The 19,135-nt window shown below is 47.9% G+C and overlaps 1 protein-coding gene across 5 annotated transcripts in view; it reads left to right on the forward strand.

Annotated features, from left to right (window-relative positions):
- Positions 1–19,135, forward strand: part of LOC119164952 (homeobox-containing protein 1) — a 188,583-nt gene continuing 169,448 nt past the window's right edge. For all 5 annotated transcript variants that reach the window (XM_075873396.1, XM_075873400.1, XM_075873399.1 and 2 more), the window contains exon 1: positions 1–140. The gene's annotated coding sequence lies outside the window, so the exon portion shown is untranslated. The remainder of the gene's footprint in view (positions 141–19,135) is intronic.

The following is a 19,135-nucleotide window of genomic DNA, read 5'->3' on the forward strand; positions in this document are numbered from 1 at the left end:
CATCCATTATTAAGGTTTGCGTTAGTAGCCAGTTCCCGGATAATTTAGCCCCGTTTCTGTGCATCGCCATGGCTTAGTTTCGTTACAAATGAGTCGACCGAGTGGAACGGGAGGTGCCGGGTGGAGCAACGCCGGAACCGGTAAGCCTGTCTCGCACGTTTTGCTGTTTTTTCTCTTCTCTCGCTCATCTCAGCGAGCAGCGCCGCCGCTGAGGCGCCCTCCGGAGCGAAATATTTTGGTTACTCCATTTTTAGTAATCGCTTTTTATTCGCCACCCCGGGGATCGGTTTTACGGTTCGTCCCCGGCGCTAACCTTCACCTAACACTAGCCATGTTGCCCGAGCGCGAGGACAAACGGTGCTTTTTTGCCCGAGGAACGCATCGTTCAGGGGTTCCCCACTCGTGCGCTGCACCACTCGGTTTCTAAAAGGGCGCGTTTTGGACATTTTTCTTGCTGCTCGCAGCGCAGCGCTGGCCGATTTTTTTTCTTCTTCTTTTAGCGCCGCTCGCACGTTCGCCGCCCCGCTCTGAAGGCGCGCTCTCGTGATGGAAAGTTCAGTGCTTTGGGAGGTTTGGATAGTTTGTCGCTGGTTCTGTCGTGGAATATGAAGGTGTCGTGCGGCTGCGTAGCGCGCCTACATCGGCGTTGTTTTCGGGCCGATCGCACGTATTCGCCGCGAGCTGTCACGATTGCTACTCGTGGGACGGTGTCTCTCGTCGACTTCGTTCCGCTTGCGGAAGCAGCTTGAAGGAAGCCAAAAAGAAAAGGAAGTTGTGTAAGAGGATCGGAGCTGCCGTTCACAGTCCACGCTTTTTTTGCCGTTCGCCGCCTTTGCAATGAACGGAGCGAAAGAAAGCTCTGGAAAGCGAATATTTAGCTACTTGCTTTCGGTCTAAGGGAGGGTTGGTGTGGCTTCGGTTACGGCTGAGGCATAGTACTGTGTACCGTCGCTTTGCGTGGGTACGTGCGCCTTGCTCGCTTTATCGTCCGGAGGAGCGATCGCTGACGACTTGCATCACGCTACCCTAACCGCACGATAGTATTCGAGTCGTATTCTTGCCTGCTCTGTGTAACGCACGACACGCCACTTTCCCAGCGATTGCGTTTTCGGAGTCTTGAACCGGCGTTGTTCTTCATTCGGAAAGGGGGGGAATGTTAGGGGGTGCAGTGCGCGGAGTGGGTGGTGTATCTATATGTGCTTGTATAGTTAGTGGCGCCGATTCTTGGGCCTCAACTTATTTTTGCAAGTTTTTTTCTCTTTCAGCGGTGGGGAGATGGCTTTATGTTGCAAACACATGGGTAAAATTGGGCGTCCTGTATACACCAGCATTGGCTGCGAAACTCGATATGCATTGCGACTATGTTTGTAAGCTTGCGAACTTTACGACGTAACATACAAACGTTTACTTTATGGGGCGCCTCAAGGGGGGCTCCAGCCCTATTTCCAAGAGGAACATAGTTCACGAAAAAAAAAGGTGGGATAAAAAAAAAACACGAAACAACGAGTACAGAGCGACGAAGAAGAAACGGAAAGTAAACAAGCAGCTCTGCATACAGACACGGGCTTCGCATTTATGATAGATTACTCGAAACGCCAAGGAACACACACACATTCAGCTCTCGTTATTTTTTTTCCCCTTTTATTTCTTCAAAAATGAGGAGATACAGAACAGAGCTTAGCTCTACGAGGCAGCAGTCATCTTTTTCGTTCCGCGTTATGCGTGCGTTGTACGACTGGATTCTCTTTTTCTTACTTGCGGCGCGAGCGGAGTCTGCTACAGTGTATCTTTGCGAAGCCGCTTTCATTCCATCCCTCCGCCTCCCTCCGATTATATTCTTTTTTTCGTTTCGTGCCTCTCTCCACGTGCAGCGCGTTGCAGCAGTTGTTCCCGCGTTGTGCGTTTTTATTTCTTCGCCGGAAACGCGAAGGGCTCGCGTGCCCAGTGGTACTAGGCACATCGCGTCACGTTTGTATCGATTTAATCATTTATAGCGTCGTCGTTGACAACCAACGCTGTCGTTGTGTGGGTGCTGCCGGGTGAGGGAAAGGGGCCCCAGTTTTTTTTCTCTCCCGGTCATGGCTTCAGGCTTCCGTAGGAACCCCCGGTGGTGGTATTCCTCTATTATTCTTTTTATAGATTCCCTCTCCTCTTTGCCGCGCCTCTCCACTCGATTTCCATCTCTCCCTCTCGCTCCGTTTTTTTTTTTTTTTCGGCCGGCGCTGTGTTTTCATTTCGATCTACCATTTCTGCCGGAATGGTGCGAGGAAACTGGTTGCGTGGGTTTTCGGGAGAGTAGTTTAGCGAGGCTTGGGAAGGTGGTGGGGTAATAACTGACGGCCATTCCGACGACCAAGCCCTCTCCATCTGAAGCCCTCTGTCTATCTATCCATCTGGTATTCCGAATGCCCCGGAAAATGTGTGTTGCGGCGCTGTCAGGTTTTTCGTCGCTTGTTTTTTTCCCTTCAAACCCGGTATGTTTCGTTCGTGTATATTTGTTTTTCGATCTTACGTGTGGAATTTGTCGTCGTGCGAGTTGCTTTTGAAGAAAAACCCTTACAGTTCACGTTTTTTGTTGTTTTTGTTAGTTATGTGTTAGGGTAGAGAGAGAGAGAGGGGGGGGGGGCTCCATAGAGTTTCCTAAAATTAACAAGAGGAGACTATGGCGCTGCGATCGTTCAGCGACCATGGGAATGATGGGTATTACACGGATTCGCCGAGCCTTCGCACTTGTGGGCGACGAATCGCACTTGTGGCTTCGCTATTGCTGTGTTTCGGTTTTGCTTCGAAGGAAAGAACGAACCCTTTTGAACTTTGTGACCCGATTTGAAATGGTAAGTCTAAAAGATGAAAGGGGTGAAGCGCAGCCACCGAAACATTCGCTGATTTTTGTTTTGTGATAGAACAGCTCCCAGCCACACAAACACACACGGAGCCAGAAGTATGAAGATTAGACAAATCCGTGTACTACCCATCAATCATTCCCTTGCTCGCTGAAGCGCCGTGCGTTGCAGCTACACTAGCGCCAGAGTTCCCTCTAGTGGATGTATAGGAAACTCCGTGGGGGGCACCATGGGCTTTTATTTCATAAACTCCATCGCTTTTAACTGTCAAGGCATGAAATAAGGATGAAGTAAAGAATTAAGAAGGGCCCGAGAAAATAAAATCGGCGCTCACGAATTGTGGCGCCCCGAAACGAAATGGAAGAATGCCTTGCTTGCCGGCGCACCAGTGCTCTCTAGTTGGAAGTGCGCGAATTAGTAATGAAAGAAGATGCAGGAAAAAAGCTTTTAAAAAGAAAGAAGGGTCTCTATAGGGTGGATGAGCGAACATTTTTTATCGTCGGGAGAAAGAAGAGCATTTCCTCGTGCGAACTACTCCTGCTTTTGGTGTGGTAGTGTTTTTAGATGGGGGAGAGGGTTTGTACGGATCGATCGCTTTAAAATATGCGGGAAGATGGTGATGTTTCGTTCGCTCCGGCACAGCGTTGGGTCGCTGTTTGTTTGTTTCCTGTTCTATTTTCTGTATACTCTGGTGTCGTTTATGGCTTCTCCGTCGGCCTGGCCCCGTCTTTGCTTTGAAATCAACGACGTGACTCGCTAGGAGAGGGGAGATAATATTAAAAAAGACGCGTCCAGGGGATCACTCAGAAATCACCGCCTGTTGCGGATTTTCGGAACGTGGTGAAGGGGTGCTTAACCCGTGCCTCACTTCTCTTTGAATGTTTCCCTTGTCATACAGCGCGCAAACAGCGGAAAACATCTACGGCCTTACGTGACCATATTCGCACTTCATTTCAACATCAAGCCTCCCCCATCCCCTACCAGTTGCGCAACTAAGCGGCTTCTACGACTACACTCTCGAACATCTTCCAGCTCAATTTCGCGACCCATATTTACGAAGTGGAGTGTTAGTTAACCCGTGCGCCATAGGTGGGGCTTAAATAGTACCCATTTTGTAACGCTACGTCCTCCGTGTTGTCATTTAAGTTCGCCTGCTAGTTTTAGGAGATCCTCAGGTGGTGCCGTAGTTCGTTGAGTCCGCAATTGCGGCTCCGATAGGTGCACGACTTCCTTCTTTGTTAGATGCGAAGCAGCTCTACTAGCCCGTGTAACGCTGTCCCTGCGAGCGTCCGTACGAACGCGCCGCAATGCGCTCCCCTCGCCGCAGCTGGTGAGCGGTGCCAAGTTGGTCACGTCGCAGCTGCGCGTTGACGTCATGCTCCCCTCGCAGTGCCGCTGACGTCACACTCTCCCTCACCTACCGTGCGCTGGCCGCAGCGCCTGCAGCTACTGCGTCGTATGTTCGCCTGCAACACCTGCCTCTAACGCCGAATCGCTACACCGCCGCCGCCGGTTCACGTCGGTTCACGTGCAATAAATCTGACGGGTGCCTAACGTGCGCGTTGAAGTATGTCTGTACGTGTCACCTCTCTCTCTCTTCACCCTCTCCATCACTCGCAACGCTCTAGCGCACATCGAGTGGTTACACTCCTTCGGCTCGTTCATCTGTGATGGACAAGACGCCGGAAGATGACGCCCCTTCGCCCGTCGAAATATCCGCCGAAGCGATAAGGCCTAACTCGGCCATCGCTTCAAACTAATCTTCCAGCGCTCACCGCAGCACCCCGGGTTAGCGCCGTGCAATCCGTGACACCACCCGTACCCAATGCTGCTGCTTCGCATGCACCTATCAGGGTTCCCTTTTAAAGATGGTGCGAATTTGTTTTATTTTGATTAATTTCGAGATCGCTACTGTAGTAACATTAAGGTCGGCGTTCAGCGCGCCGCTCTGCTGGCGGATGTAGAGTTAAGGTACTTTTCCACTCCGAGACGATCTGCGGTTTATGTTTTCATTAGTTTAGTATTCGTTCCTTCCGCGATTGTTGTACCATGCGGGCGTAACGCGAACTTGCAGTTCCTTTCATGTATTTGTAATTTATTCGGTACCGTGAGGGCGATGGGGGGAGGTCTGTGCTACACGTGGGAAGGTGATCGGATGAACGGGAATTGAAAGCCTCATTTTTTTCTTTGTTAAACTTTTTATCCTGTTTAATTTCTTCAGGCTTGCGTAATATATATTTCAAATAACGTCCGCCACACTTTCCGTGGGTTGATTGTCTGTTAGTTCTCAGTAATGTGAGTTATATATATAGATTATCGTTGTCTATAGGGTGTTCCGAAAACGCCATAGGCCGCCTGGATTGGTGTTTGCATACTAGATAGTCTTCTGCGGGTGTGTTTGCGCAAGATGTGCCTGTGGGTGGGAGTGGGGAGGGGGGGTCTTGCAGGCTGGTTGAGCGTGGCTATTTGCGAATGACGGGCTGCACGCGCGTTAGTAATTACACCTGGAATGAAAAATGTGGGGCCATACGTGTTTACCGGGAGCTATGGCCGGTGACCTCCTCCGCCAATCGATTTTTTAATGTTTCCAGTTGTACTCAATCGTCATACCGCGAGGCCCCTGTATACGCGCTGGCTGTATATAGGTGCGTCGAACTAAAACATATTTATATGAGGCGCGCGTTTGTGTGTGTGTGTGTGTGTGTGTGCGTGCGTGAGCGTCTAAGAGATTAGTTGTAGATAGAATATGAGAGACAGCTGGACCAGTTGTCACGAACCGCGCCTTTCGTATAAGCCACAGGCGAAGCGATCGATATAGGAACGCCCACCTACGCAATACCCTGCACGATGGTCTTTGCGGACAGGAAGGTCGCGGGTTCGAATCCAACCACCGCAGCCACATTTCGATGGAAGTGAGAATGCGTGTGCTTAGGTTTAGCTGCGCGCTGAGGAACCCCGGGTGGTCTGCATTTGCGAAGCTCGCCACTGCGAAGTCTCTCACAATCATTGTCGTGGTCTGGGGGACATTAAACTCCACCAGTTATTATTATTGTTAGTACCAGCTTGCACAATAGTGTGAACAACGTTGAAAACGACTCGCGTGAAACATGTCGAGGAACATATGAAAGACGTGGTTCACTGAATGCCGGAGACGTATATGTTCTGTCACGACCGATCAACTCTTTCGATATAAGAAAGCTGTCGAGAAGGTATAGGTTAGGGTCAGCCCTCTTTCCATAACGTTCTTATGCCAGCTATAGATGCATGAAAAGGAGCGTAAAGGGGAGACTGTGCTGTAATTCTGTGTATGGACATTGTCGAAGTCAGCCGTTGTTCAACTTCGATTTGTTTAGAGGGCGCCTTCGACCTCTCTGATTGGCTTAAAGTGCCGCCATTACAAAATTTGACGGCGTTCAGAAGCGCATCACGTTTGGGTGTCTAGTTCTCCGTCCTCTAAGGTCGATGAGACAGGAGATCAGCCGTATATCTGCCAATTCTAGAAGGGACGGGTGCTATCGTATGTAAATATTCGGGCAGCGAACCCCACGTTCTTTAAAGGGGCCCTGAAACACTTTTTTAATTAACCATAGAATGAATTCACTGGAAGAGCGTATTGCCTCACAAATGGAACGGTGCAAAAAATTTTAGGAATCCGTCCAGCATGAGCGAAGTTACAAAGATTTGTCACACGCTGCAATCGCATTCTCTCTTCTCTCGACCCGACGAAAGCGCTGGAAGCTACGCATGGAGGGATGGCAGCGCCACAGAGAAAGGTCACGCGCGCCCCGTGACCTTGAGCACTTGTTTTTTTCTTCAAGTGCGCGGCTTTATCGGTGCGGTCGCATGCGCACGCGTGGACAAGTAGCGGCCTCCTGCGGTGATCTCTATAACTACCGAGCGCGTCATGTTCAAATCAGCCAATGGCTGATAGATGGGCTTGCTACGTGTGATTTTTGGGCATATTACATGATTTGTCGAGAGAAGAGAAAGCAATTTCTAGCTGACCTTGATAATTTATTATGAATTCCAGGCCGCGTGCTTCGGTATAGCATTTGGCTCGCGTGTTCTCGGGAGCCCCTACTACCAATCGGCAGCGTTTTCTGACCATGCTCAAGAAGTGTTGCAGGGCCCACTTGAGCCATCTCCTCCTGATTGGCCGGTATCGTGCTTGCGTCAGCGGAACAGGGATTCGCCGACCAATCACGCCAGCTTCGCGTGATGTGTAGAAGAATATCGCGTATCCCACAACTCGGGCGACTATACGCAGTTCTCCGCCTTTTTCTCGGGCAGCCAGTCTCAATTCACCGTAACAGGTGCACATCTGGCGATACCTTCAAATGTAATATCGCATCAGAATCGTCACGGCCCCGTATACCGGCAATATATAGTTGCGGCGTATTTATCTGATTAACAAAAATTGAGGCCGTTTTAAGACCCACCCCCTCTTCCCCGAGATCAATCAGAAGTGGCGTACGTACCAAAACATGGAATCGAGCAAATGTACAGAATAAGCATGTTCCCCGGACACCGGAACTGGCGATCTCGAAGGGATATATAAACTTTTTTATTCTATTTTAACGAGTTGCGTGCTTCGAAGCGCATGTCTCGAATCACGCGAATCAAAAGTGGGTGGACTCTTAGCGTGCGGGATTGGCCCCGCTCGTGCCGGCGACACCTAGCGTCCGCGGGGGGATATTTAGCGACGTCTCGCAGGGTGTCTGTTGACCGAGTAGTGCCGTGGGTATTGACCTGTATCGTCGGTCGGCTTATTTCGGGGGTCTTGTTTTTGTTGTTGTTGTTGTTAGATCCGAGATAGGGAAATTTTCCCCTGTTCGGAAAAAAAAAAGAGAGAGAGAAATACTTGGTCGACCATTACGGGGTTTCCAATGTGAGTCAGTTTGTTTACTAGGTTGCCGAGTCGTTTTGGGTCCCCCGCTTCACTTTTTAAACGTGCAAGCGTCGTGAAGGGTTCGATAGCTCCCCGCCAAATGCACTTATCACTTGCGACTCGGTACCGAGGGGTCATCGATCTCTCGTTCTTATAAAGCATAAATAAATAAATAAATAAATAAATAAATAAATAAATAATGGGGCAGTCATTGAGCTGTTTCCGCAGTGCCATGACTGCGGAAACAGCGGAGCTTTCGGTTATGGTGCTCGGCCGCTGACCCGCGGGTCGCGGAATCGAAACCCCGGATGTGTCGGGGCCGTATTTTCGCGCGATGCGAAAATTCTCGAGACCCCCTGTACTGTGCGATGTTGGTGCGCGTTGAAGAACTCTCGCGATCGTACACGGATGATCCCCATATGTGGTCCCGTATGTTAAAATTCCGGATCTACCGTATATACGGATAAGGTATGTGTATGTGGATACAAGTCATATATGCCTTTATATACTTAATTTTATACGAAGCTACTACGTATACGGATGATTGCTACGTATGAATTAGGCTGGCGTGAACCGCGTAAATTGTAGCTTCGCACAGTAATTTTATAGATATGAATAATGATGACATAAATATAAATGATGTCCCCATGAACTCCACTTTTCAATAGATGTTTTCAGTATGGAAGCTTTCACTTCGATTTCCAGATTTGTGATTTATTGTATATATATATATATATATATATATATATATATATATATATATATATATATATGAGAGAGAGAGAGATAATTGTATACCTGAAGGCTTGTTTTCCCGTGTTTTCACACAATATTAATGAGATCTAACAGACAATAATACCAAGGAATGTATAGGGGAAGTTATTAGACACAATAGTAATGTAAATGTGAAGTTACAAAAACGGGTGAAAAGATGACTTGCCGTGAGCAGGAACCGCATGGGTTCCTGCTCACGGCAAGTTATCTTTTTACCCACTTTTGTTCACATCTCCATTACAATTGGCTCTAATAACTTCCCCCATACATTTCTTGGCATTGTCTTTTAGATCATATATATATATATATATATATATATATATATATATATATATATATATATATATATATATATATATCAGTACCGAAAACAGGTGCCTGGACTTTTCCGGGCGCGCTCACTATACGGCAACATGATGCCGTTTTTACGTGTTTTCAAAGCCTAAATAGATGAGGTGGGGGGGGGGGGGAATTCACCAAAATGAATAAGTGCAGAATACATACATAAGTTAAGAGAACGCATATAGAAGGCAAATAGCACAATTATAAGGACACGGGAAGTGATACAGCTGTGAGTTTTGTGGAGGACGTGTCGAGCTGTTGCCTGGGTTATGCGGAATTAGCCGCGAACGCTCCTCATTGACCTGCAGATGCAGCGGTCACTTGACGTCACCACTCTACACCCCGAACCTATTAAGTGCACTGAGTTTTTGTTGTTTTTTTCCCTGTGTGTTTGTTTTTTTTGTCTACCTCTTTCTATACGGACGTGGTTGTGTATCGCAAGCGTCGTTTTGTTGTTCGTCGCTTTTGTAAAAAAAATAAAAAATAAAAAGGGGAAATGTCTCCCCCCCCCTCAAAAAAAAAAAGAAAGAAGCTCGGTAATTCGTATAGTAGACAGCGGCAATCACGTTTTCCGAATACTAATGCACGCCGTGCAGAGTCTCCGTTTTGAGAAACAATTCCCGCGCTCTTTTTCTACGCCTGAGCAATCATCCTTTCACGCGCAGCGACGCAGCTCGTTGATTGGTCTAAAGCAGTCACCACGACGGGCTACGCGTTCCCCCTGCCTGTGAGGAAGAAGGGTGGGCCAGGCCGCGCGAAAGTTTGAAACCAGCTTCAACCGGTGTTCTAACCACCCCTGTAACTTTCTTAATATAGCACGTATTATTTTTAAAATTCGCGCCAATATCTCCACAAGTGACCTCACGAATTTCCAAATAGTTTTTTTATGTTTTTTGGTGACATTGGCTCGATGAAATTTTTTTATGATTCGTATGTTAGGTCTGCTGCCCGCGCAGATGACAACGTACTTCATTTTTTTTTATAGATTAGGAGCTACGTGTGACCCAGTAGACGCAGTCACAATCCATGACGTCACGGTGTTTGTTTGGTGCGGGACTCACAAGGTGGCGTCTCTAGCCGCATTTTCGTTTATTTATTTATTTATTTATTTAATTATTTATTTATTTATTTGAAGATACTGCTAGCCTCACATCTGAGGCTGTTGCAGGAAAGGGGGTATCTACAAGTAGGCGTGTACATAGGTAAGGTTGAATCAGACAATGCATATGTTCTCTACATTAACCATACAAGGGCTACTAAATGATGGCAGTAATAAACAGCATGTTAGAATTGAGATACATATTCGAAAGAACACAGTTTAAGTAGGCACTAATAAAAGTTAGGTTCGACTAGACAGTACATATGCACTAGGCAACAAATTATACAATCGCTGCAAAAATGACAATATGACATCCAACACACTCGGTGTAAGGCCCGACCAGTACAGCATAGTTCATGAGTAGCGTAATTCCCCGGCAGTTTTGCAAGTTTTTTTTTTCTCGCTTACCAAAAGCGTCGCTTACCAAACGTTGAGCGGTTTTATTTCACCATCTTGGCATCTCCAGGTTCACCAATTCGTATCGGCTGACAACGTTGACCGCGACATGCATTCTTTTATCCGAGGCTAACCGCCCGAACGGAGCAATGTAACAAAGCCACAAGTGGAGGCGAAATGGTATAGAGGTCCGTGTACTGTGCGATGTTTGTGCTCGTTAAAGAGCGCCAGCTGGTCGAAATTTCCGGAGCCCTCCACTACGGTGTTCCCTTATTCGTATTCTTGTTTTAGCACGTAAAACTGCATCTATTATTATTATTATTATTATTATTATTATTATTATTATTATTATTATTATTATTATTATTATTATTATTTTTATTATTATTGTTGTTGTTGTTGTTGTTGTATTTTGACTTCCGGACGCTACCAGGCGGGAAAACTGTGCTGCAGACGCACGTAACAGCAACAACAACAACAACAACAACAACAAAAAAACTAACCCGATTAAGATGTTTCTCACAACGGCGTACTTCGTTATAAAGTGCTTCGTTAGAAAGTCTTGATTTTGGCGCATTAGCATTGATTGTTTTAGTAGCTGTTTTAGAGCAGGTCTCATCCCCATGTGCTGGCAATCTCGCAGAATAACTGTGTCAGGGTATTTTGCTGTTTCACCCCCCCCCTTTTTTTTTGTGTGTGTGGAAACGTTGCAAAGATGGCTCGCGGATGTGAATAAAATTATTTCTGTAAGCAGTTCAATAATTTTCTAGGCTGTTTGAACTGACTGGTCAGCTCCGAATGGTTGAGGGCACAGGTTGTTTCTGCGCTCGACGGGCGTGTCTTGGCTCGCTCTACAAAAAAAAAAAAAAAACGTCAACACGAATTCAATTCCCGAAGGAAATTACCTTTTAAATACGGAATGGCTTCCTTTAGCCGCGACAGTGATAAGGAAGCTCCGGCCGTTTGGCAAGAAGCTGTGTGAGGCGTGATGCGAAAGGAGAATCGGTGTCAGCTCGTTTAGTTGTTGGTCGATTCAGGGGGAATTTGTTATTGTCATATTCATCTCTCTCTCTCTCTCTTTCTTTGTTTAGGTGCCGTGCTGCGAAATGCTCCAGATAGCTGGCGTCCCTTTTTGTTGGCGGCGCGTCGAGCTTCGATTGGGACGTGAACAGTGGTGGCGTTAGGTTTATTTCTTGGCACGGGTAGTTATCGTAAAGGCATGGCTTATCCTCGAGCCACATGGTCACACCGCCCATCTCTGACTGCACCCCCCCCCCATTGCCCCGCCGCGGTGGTCTAGTGGCTAAGGTACTCGGCTGCTGACCCGCAGGGCGCGGGTTCGAATCCCGGCTGCGGCGGCTGCATTTCCGATGGAGGCGGAAATGTCGAGGCCCGTGTGCTCAGATTTGGGTGCACGTAAAAGAACCCCAGGTGGTCTAAATTTCCGGAGCCCCTCCACTACGGCGTCTCTCATAATCATATAATGGTTTTGGGACGTTAAACCCCACATATCAATCAATCAATCAATCTGACTGCACCCCCCCCCCCATCACCAGCGACTATGGCGTAGCCAGGGAAGGAAGGGGGGTGGTCAACCATTCCCTGACAATTTTTTTATTTTACATTCGTACTCACGCGCGCATGCACCAACAAGACTAAAGAGTAGTTGAAGCTTTCCCCTTCCTCTCAAAAACGAAACAAAACGATTCCTGGCTAGGCCGCTGCCCCCTACCGCCCCCCCCCCCCTAGAGAATCACGACCCCCGCCCCCTCCTCACTTCACGCCCCGCCTTTCCAGTTCCCGAAAGTGTATTTTGAATATACAGCGCTGCCTTACAACGACATTCCACTAACTTAGCCTTTGGGATCGAGCTATTTCGCAAATGGTATTGTTACAAAGAGGAAAAATGAGAAGAGCAAGAAACAAACAAACAAAAAAGCAAGGTACATGTAAAAAAAATGACGTTTACGTGTCTGCTTCTTTCTGCCCGTTCTTTTGTCTGCACTGTTGCAACGTCTCCGGGCGAGAACCTTCCAGCCGATCCGCGTGAAATGCAGTCTAAACGCTGAGGTCACTCAACGTTTAGACTGCATTCACTGATTTGCCCGCCAATTATCTGCGACGATGCTTTAGTTAGCTTGTGGATGTTATAGTCTTGCAAGATTTGGAGGAGATTCGTTAGGCCCTGTTTTCTCCTTTCAGACTGTGTCGAAAGAACGCCCACATAAAAAAAAAAAGAAGCAACACGCGGAGAGGGTATACAAAGAAGGCGCGGCGGCTCAACACGGCTTATGCCGGTGACCTATGAGCCATGCCGAATACGGTGTTTATGCCGGCCCCCATATCACCACACAACACCCCAATATAACTGTCACTTGTGACCAGTCGCATTGTAGGTCTGTAACATTCAAAGTATTCAAGATTAGCAGCGACAACTCCCTCCTTGAATGTCCAGTGAGATTCAATAATAATAATATGTGAGGTTTTACGTCCCAAAACCACGATATGATTATGGGAGACGCCGTATAGTGGAGGGCTCCGGAAATTTCGACCACATGGTGTTCTTTAGCGTGCGCTGACGTCCTACAACACACCATTGGTGGATCCGACCACTCATTTCAGGGGGGGGGGGGGGGGGGTCTGAATTAACAAAGGAGAAGGGCCCGTGTCATTACTTTTTGTTTTTCACTTGCAGAAAAAAAAAGTCGTAGTATACCCATGGAGTGAATGATGATGACTGGGGCGAAGCGTCCGTCCGTTCGGTCTTGCTGCCGGGGGAGTGTACTGCCGGGGGAGAAAGGGAAAGAAGGCAACCGCCCGTTCGTTGCATGAAGCCATAAGGAAATCCGTGCGAAGTTCTCGGGAAGAAAAGCCTCTTACCCCTCTGTATTCATAAACACTATTCGACTCGATTTTCACCCTTCACTTCACAGAGTTGCACACTGCGCCGCTGCTCGGCTGAAAATGACGCTGCGCTACTCAGCAATAGCAGCAAATTATTACTGATATGCAGTGACTTTCCCTGCCTAGAGATGGCGCTCCCATCGGCTTTTTTTTTTTCAAGGGAAGGTAGAGCGTTGAGTGAAGGGGCGTTCTAGAATACGGGGGTTAGTTGCCGAAAAAATTCATCCGGGGTTCGAGTCGGGACAAATGCCTTTTCTGGGGAAGTCGCTCCGCTAATTGAGCTAATTAGGAGGCTAGTAATCGACAGCGCGAGGGCGGATCAATCTGCAACTCGAACCACATGGACACAAATATTGCAGATGTGTTCAGCGGAAACTCGCGAGGTGGCGGAAGGGTTAAGATGGAAAGAAGACGGCCACAGAGTTCCGTAAATATACACTAGAGGGAACTCTAGCGCTCTGGCGCTAGAATGGGAATGATGGGTATAGCACACGGATTTGTCTCATCTTCGTACTTCTGGCTCCGTGTGTGTTCGTGTGGCTTGAAGTTCTTTTATCATCAAACAAAAATCAGCAAATGTTCAGCGGTTTCGCTGCACAACATTCTTCTCTTTTTGGCTTACCATTTCAAATCCGAGTCACAAAGTTCCAAAGAGTTTGTTCTTTTCTTTGAAACAAAACTGACTCCAGCAATAAACGAAGCCGCAAGTGCGATTCGCCGCCCGCAAGTACGAAGACCAGGCAAAACCGTGTACTACCCATAATTGCCATGGTCGCTGAACGATCGCAGCGCCAGAGTACCCTTTAGTTAATTTCGGGAAACTCTGTTCAGACAACCACCCGTTTGTAGCGCGGGATCGGGCATAGCGGGACGCGATGAGCTACGCCTTCTCTCGTTATTTTTTAACGAGTCGATCGTTGCGGCGACAAGGTGCACAGGCGTAACCTCGTGCCCGTGGTTGCATATGCGCCTGACCCACTGAGCAGGCGAGGAGGAAAGAAGCGCTGCTTGCGGGATTCCAGGCCAGCAGAGAGAGAGAGAGGAGGAGGAAGATATGATATGCGTTCGCTGGGTAGAAGGGAACGTGCGTGGTTTGTATAGTAGTTTTAACATGCTCGGCGTGGTGCGTGCCTGCCTGCCTGTGTTGCCGCCCCCCGGTGTTTCAGATGGGAGGGACGCGTTACGAATGTTGAGAAGGGAGAGGGGGTGGAGTTAGGTCGCGGTCGAAACAAGTTCGGTTTGCTAATCGGTGATTGCGAGGAATGAGGAAAAACTAGAAATAAAAAAAAAGCGAGACGATGGGTACGTGAATGTGAAAGCGCGTGGTTTCCGCTGCCAAGAAAGAAAAAAAAAGAAATGGTGCGACCTTCTTCTTTTTTTCTCTTTCTCTCTCTTTTTTTTTTTTTTTTTACGAAGGAGGAAGGGACATCCGTGAACGATCAGTCGTGACCGTGTGCTGTAGCGTATGAATGACGTTTTTTTTTTTAAACTGTAGTTCTTCTTGGGGATACTTGAACGCAGACATTTTTTTGGTCTGTCTGTCACACGATTCAGCAAACCGTCCAAAATTTAAGCACTCGCTCAACGTTCAGCGTTCTTGAACTGGTGGCTGTTGCGTCAATACTCGCGAACATTGTCGATCAAAAAGCAAGCATTATGCACATCTGAGGCGCAACATCAATACGTCAGTATTATCCTTTACTGGGAAATACATAAATACGTGATTCTAATGACCCTTGTGTTAATTAAGCTGCGCTGAAAATGCGACGCTATGCACGAAAGAAGGCCGGCAGAAGACGGTCTTCTTTCGGCGACATTTGCAGAGAAGCACGAAGATATGCAACCAACTTTTTTTTAGATGCGGAGCATCTTATACTCGCGCCTTGTAGTGCGCCGTCCGCACCGCTTCTCGAACATTCGACAGCTGACGCGCGCGCATGCGCCGTCGCCCACTCTTCCACCATCTGTGCATCCCTTCCTCCTCTACACACCGCGCGCGCTTCACTCCTCCACCATCTGTGCACCCTTCCTCCTCTACACACCGCGTTCGACATCTACAATTCTCCCGATTCTCCAGTGGACGCGCACGTGGCGTCGCGCTTCGAGAACATTCAACAGCTGACAGTGCATGCGCCGTCGTGCTGTATATATACTCAAGGTCGGCGCTCGCTCGCTCAGTTGCCGCTCGTCGGTTGGTTTGTACGGCGCGTCGACGTCCAAGGTCGCGGTGAAATGAATTCCAACGAATCCACAAACACAATGATCGACGTCCCTTCGACCAGCGCCGCCCTTTCGCATACGTGTGTACGTGTTCACTCATTTAACACCCCCTCCTACAACCACGTTAACCAATTTAGCCATCGACCCAAGTAAGTCGCAATTTAACACCCCATTTCACAACCACGTTAACCAATTTAGCCATCGACCCAAGTAAGTCGCACTTTAACACCCCGTTAACCAATTATATGGTCCGCATCCTCCTCAGTGTTCCCCCGAGGGAAGCTGCGGGCAATTTTTTTTCTCTCGTAAACTTTTATACCGTCTTTCTTGTTCGTTTGTTTGTTGGTACATTTGCGGGTTTATGGTTTCTGCCAAGTAAAAAAAAAAGAACGGGTGTGTCGGATGGCTTTTTGCTTCACACAGACTTTATGCTTGAATATATTTGGAAGCTCCTTACTGGGGGGTTCGTGCAGTGCCGAGTTCGTTCTAACTGTGCGTGCTTACGCACTTGTCAGCTATTGTTCTGGTTCACCTAAACAATGTGGCCCAGTTGTCACTTTGTGTCATTTTTTTTCCTTCTAGCATAGCGTGCGTGCCCAAGGGTACTTGCTCTTCTGTGTTAACGACCTCTCTCTCTCTCTCTCTCTTTCTTTTTTGGTGCGTGGCGAAATTGGCTGAATAGTAAGCGATTGAAACGTGAGGTATAGTCATTGAATTTATATCGGAGTAGCTCATAGAGGGGCGTGAGGAAATTATTTCATAACAATAGCAAGAAAATGGCCTCCGCTTACAGCAGGAACGGGAGGGGGGTACTTGTTGATTTGTAGTGCTGTTGATTGAAGTAAACATAGGTCTGTCCGCACATCCAGAAAGTAATCTTCGATGGCCTGCTCGGTCCATGTTTCTAAGCAAGCAAAAAAAAAAAGAAAACAGCTAATCTTGTGTTACGTAAAGATGAAGGGGAGCGCAAACTTTGGACTGTTTATCGAACATGTTCTGCATCAAAATGTATAGGCGCAGACATCCGCAAAAAGTCAAGCACAGATAGAGTGCAAACCACCCTTATCACGACCTGTGAACTGAGAACTTGTTTTCTGTCTGCGAGAGAGAGAGACACTGACGTATCACTGATGCACAAGGAACCTCGTGCTATTACGTGGTATGCCTGCAACGATTCTCGAGCCGTGGTGTCCCTGCTTCTTCCGATAACCTGTGTTTTATTCAGGCTCAGCTCACACTTTCGAAAGGTACGGCTCACGCCTGGCGGGAAATACGATTTTTCACTGAAGAAAGGCCAAGATGGGGGGGCACATGTGCCGACACACTGCGATTCACGCACCATCCAAGGAGGGCAAAGGGGAGAGTGCGTGATCTTGCGTGTCGCGCGGGTACGATACCAGATGGCGCTGTTGACACACGCGCAGATGACGGCGCCACCTGGCGGCATCTGTGTCGTCGTCTGCTTCGATGCATGGCCTCCGAGATGGCGGGCGCGCGACGCGTGCCCGCCATCTTTGAGGTCATGTATGATGGCGCGGTGCTTCGCCAGAGATCGTGAGATGTTTCCGAGCGACACCGCGACCACTGTTGTCCGAACCGAAGCAAAAAACAAACTAAAAAAAACATCAACAAAAAAGCACTAAGGCTTGTTCCGTAGTGTAAGTAAGAGTAGATTAATAAAGCCTGCGCGCACTCAAGAGTAAACAGCGATGGTTGATGCAATCGAAAACTATACTCTGCAAACGGAGTGGATTTGTACGCTACTGATTTTGCATGGTGGCGCTTGGTGTCGTAGATATGTGGCTTGAAAGCGACGCAACGACGAATGTGTATGCACAGGGTCGACCGTGTCTGAGGTGAGCGCCTCGTTTAGAATTCATGACGGCAAACACAGGGAACGCTTGTTTTGCTTCGCAACAGAAATGTCCGTTGCGTGACGCCTAATGACGGCGTCGATAAACACTGACGGTACCAACTTTTCGAATTGTGTGTTGAACTAGAGCTTCCGTGAGGGTCTGGAATACTAATGGGGTATTCACCTTAGAAGTGGACGGCCCTGCGCATTTACTACGATAGAATGATACTGTCTGGCGCGGCGCAGCCGGCGTTGTGCATATAGCGATCCGACGTGTCTCGTGAATGCGCCGCATGTTTCCTCTGCAGTGTCCTATCGGGATTGTGGGGACTTATACATACCCTGCCCGACACATTCCGAGATTTCGCGAATCTTTAAGCCTCTTACGTGCGGCAGCTTATGTTAGCGAACTTTTTTTTTTATTTCGATAGCAATTATATAGACAGTCTCGGCTGGTTTTTGCCGCCGCCGTCATGCACCCTATATGTATATGTATCTATATGTATTGCACTCAAGAAAGAAAAAAAAATTGGCCCCGCATCAGCATGTTTCTGCAAATGTCGTCGAAAGACGATGGCCTTGCGTGTGGAGAGAGTGAACAAGACATTTATTTGATGCTCTGCGCGAGAAAATCGCTGAGTGGTATTCTGGAGGCGCTGCGTTAGAGTGCCTCGAGCGTGCAGCGGAGGCGAACGAGCGCACCAAGTCACGTCACACGTGACACATAGGCGCCATCTGGCAGTTTTCTTAGAAAACAAAGCGCGTGGCTCTGAGACGGGTGTGCGCGCCCGTCTCAGCGGTTATAAGGTGTAGAACGCAAGGCGACGGGTAGGTGCCACCACCGTCTCGTCTTAGCAAAGCGGTGGAAACACTCCCCGTTCCGTGCAATTGTTACATGGTCAGCGCAGCGTGATGAGCGCTACGGTCCTTAAAATTACTTATGTATGCATTTTCTAGTAAAAGACGCACATGCTGAATATATACGCGTTCTTATGGTGCCCCAGACATGCGCAATAATTGCTTTTTAATTGACGATTGCACAAGCATGTACGCTCAATCTTGAGCAAATTGCTGGAGGCCCGAGTGCCCAGATTTAGGTACACGTTAAGGAGCCTACCCTGGTGGTCGAAATTTCCGAAACCCTCCACTAACAGCGTTCCGCGTAATTGCACTGTGCTTTTCGGAATTCAAACCCCAACAGTATTGGCATAGACCATTTCACCAATCCCGTTAAACCCCGCATATTAATGAAATAATTTCTCTAAACCTTCAGGTGCGCTTCTCTGCGATGCGGAATCGTCCTATGCTAATAGCGGCATTGGTTGTGCTTCAAATGGAGACGAGTTCCCAGATGCACGTGCTTGTCTATTATCCGCGTCTCTATCGAGACAGCCGAGTCTGGTGTGGATGACTGAGGTGCAAGAAAACATATAATGAAACACGGAGAGGCAGAAGAGAAGAAAGAACATTGCCAACTATACCAACTGTTTAATGACAGTAAAAGAAGCGCACAGTAAAAAAAGAAGACAATTGTGCGCATGCGTGCACAGCCAACAGACGTCGTACAGCTTCATGTTCAAGACAATGAGCTATCCGAATACAACATAATAGATGTATCACTAATACAATTGGGCCCTTTCTTTTCGATATGGAAAAGATCTGAAGAGCCCTCTACAAAGCTGTTTCTTTGATACTCTTACCAAAAATCACCGTTTGCTCAAGGCATGGCACACATCCGCTGGCTTTACAGTGCGCTGGAACATGCGCATGCTCACTTTTGCCTAAACTATTGGCATGCTAACTCAATATGTTGA

Source organism: Rhipicephalus microplus, chromosome 9 (genome assembly GCF_043290135.1).
Source record: "Rhipicephalus microplus isolate Deutch F79 chromosome 9, USDA_Rmic, whole genome shotgun sequence".
NCBI classification, from domain to species: domain Eukaryota; kingdom Metazoa; phylum Arthropoda; class Arachnida; order Ixodida; family Ixodidae; genus Rhipicephalus; species Rhipicephalus microplus.